This window comes from Marmota marmota, unplaced genomic scaffold (genome assembly GCF_001458135.2).
Source record: "Marmota marmota marmota unplaced genomic scaffold, marMar, whole genome shotgun sequence".
NCBI lineage: Eukaryota > Metazoa > Chordata > Mammalia > Rodentia > Sciuridae > Marmota > Marmota marmota.
Window position 1 is genome coordinate 305,163 of NW_026000139.1, and position 2,322 is coordinate 307,484.

At 51.1% G+C, this 2,322-nt stretch overlaps 1 protein-coding gene across 2 annotated transcripts in view; it reads right to left on the reverse strand.

The window, feature by feature from the left end:
* Positions 1–2,027: 2,027 nt before the first annotated feature.
* Positions 2,028–2,322, reverse strand: part of Cabp1 (calcium binding protein 1) — a 22,448-nt gene continuing 22,153 nt past the window's right edge. For both annotated transcript variants that reach the window (XM_048785685.1, XM_015505213.2), the window contains exon 7: positions 2,028–2,322. This exon is cut by the window's right edge and continues 194 nt beyond it. The gene's annotated coding sequence lies outside the window, so the exon portion shown is untranslated.

The following is a 2,322-nucleotide window of genomic DNA, read 5'->3' on the forward strand; positions in this document are numbered from 1 at the left end:
CTGAGACTAGCCCAGTTAGTCACTAGATTACACTAGTTTATTTCCCCCACTACTGTCTTGAGAACAGAGACCCTGGCACAGGGTCTAGCACATGGTAGGAATTCAATAAGTATCAGTAGGGGGTTGGAGATGTAGCTCAGGGATAGAGCCCTTGCCTAGCAGGCACCAGGCCCCTGGGTTCTATGCCCATCACTGCAAAATGAATAAGTGAATGAATGAATATATAAAGAAATAAGTGAAAAATATCGGTTGAACACATGCAGGAATGAGTGCATAAATTAGACTTTACAAATCCCAAGGAGGCAAATCGGGGCTTAGACCGTGAGGGCTCTTCTAAGATGATCCACCAAGTATTAAAGCAGTGGTGTGGGGGAAGCAGAAGGAATTTCCATCTAGGAAAAGGCATCTCACTTCTTGAAAAGTCACAGAACCCTTTCTTCAGACGATCTTACTAGTAGCCCTAAAATACAAGGCAGGAGAAAGAGGAGTTCTAGTTTCTGCATCAGGGGCAGAAGCCTAGGCCCTGGGACTTCCTTATGCTAAGCACTAAGGTTCCTCTGAACAGTGGCCCTGATGGCTGACAGAGATGTCTACAGAAGCCATCTTTCTGCACATCGCCCTCCAAGGTCTTTGCCTTTCTGAAACAGTGCAGACCTGGAGCCTGGCAGAGCTAAGCTGGTATGGGACATGCAGGGCAGCAGGCCTGCCTTGCAGGGACCGGAGCCAAGGGCTTAGTCTCAGAATTGGATTATTAGAGTGAATTTGGAGCTCCTGGCTCAGGGACATGGGGATTACCCAGGCCTCTTGCTGGGGCCCACAGTCCTTCCCACATTCGCCGCCAGATCTGGGAACAGGTGTCCTCCCTCTGCTGCAGCACAGCAGACAGGGGATGCTCCATCTCCACCCAGCCAGCTCCAGCCTGCAGCCTGCCCCACCTGCCTCCCACGTGTCTTCAATGTACAGCAGTTTTTCAGACTGTGATCCATGGACTGGCAGCATCTGCGGCAGCATCTGCAGTCTCTGGGAATTTGTTAGAGATGCACATTCATGGAGCCCATCCCAAACAAAATCAGAACCACTGCAGGGTGGGGCGTTGGGAGGGGCATGGGGGCATGGTATAGGCAGATCTATGGCTTAACAAATCCTCCAGGTGATTCTTATGCATATTAAAGTACAAAATCAATGGCTCAGAGTACACCTGCTGCCAGGCTCTATCTCAAGTATGTGCCAAGCCTGCCAAACCCACAAATTTATTCCGATTACTTTAACCTTTCATTTGTAGAAATTCATTACAAATGATTAGAATGGATCTATTCCCTATCACCACATTGCACAAGTCCACCACAATCTGAGAGTGGCAGCTCCCAGAAATTCACAATGCAGGTCCTCTGGAATGCTCACCCGGTACTGACCCCATCCTTTATTATCCCCACATTACATATTAGGAAACTGAGGTCCAAAGAGGAGACCTAAGTGGCCCAAAGTCACATCACAAGCAAACTCGGGGCCTAACCACTAGACTTCCTGCTTCCTATCTCAGTGGAGAGGATGGCAGCTGTTTCAACATCTGTCTCCTCACACAGGCTAGGATTTCCTTCAGGGCAAAGCCCTTGTTGTCGCTTCCTCAGGAAAGCCCTCCCTGACCTCCTTAGAGTAGGCCAGGACCCCTGTACACCCTGCTGAAGGGCCTGTATGCTTCCTTCCAGCCACATCTCCATTCATATCGTGTCTGGGTATGTTTATGTCATGTCTACTTCCCTGACCAGCACCAAAGCTCCAGGAAGTCAGGAAATGGTACACCGGGCAGCCGCATACCCAGCTAAATGACCACATTCCTCAGTTTCCCCTATTAGGGAGAGGTACTAGGTTTTAACCTATGGGATGGGGACAGAAGTCACCGGGTATATACGAGTTACTGAATAAATGCATGTTGAACGCAGGAAAGTTCAGCCAGTTCCATGCAAGTGGCCCGCAGGAAATTTGTGCATCATCTAACGAGGACCAAGAACTAAAGACCACCCGGGCCATCTGTCTCTTGGAAATATTTTTATTGGTTCTGAGATCACAGGGCTAGGCGAGCTGGGATGGGCATAGAGCGAAGGAGGGCAGCGACAGGCTTTGCCCCGGGGCAGACATGCTGTGTGGGGTCTGCTGGCGGGCTCCCTGGCCCACCCAGCCAGCAGCGGCTGGGTACATGGCACTTGGCGCCTGGCGTGACCTCTGCCGGCTTGGCACTGTGGCCTCCTCGTCGTCGTCGGGCGCCCCCTTTTCCAGTTGCAGGAGTTGTGAGTCTTTCACAGTGCGGAGGGGTGGGGGTCACTG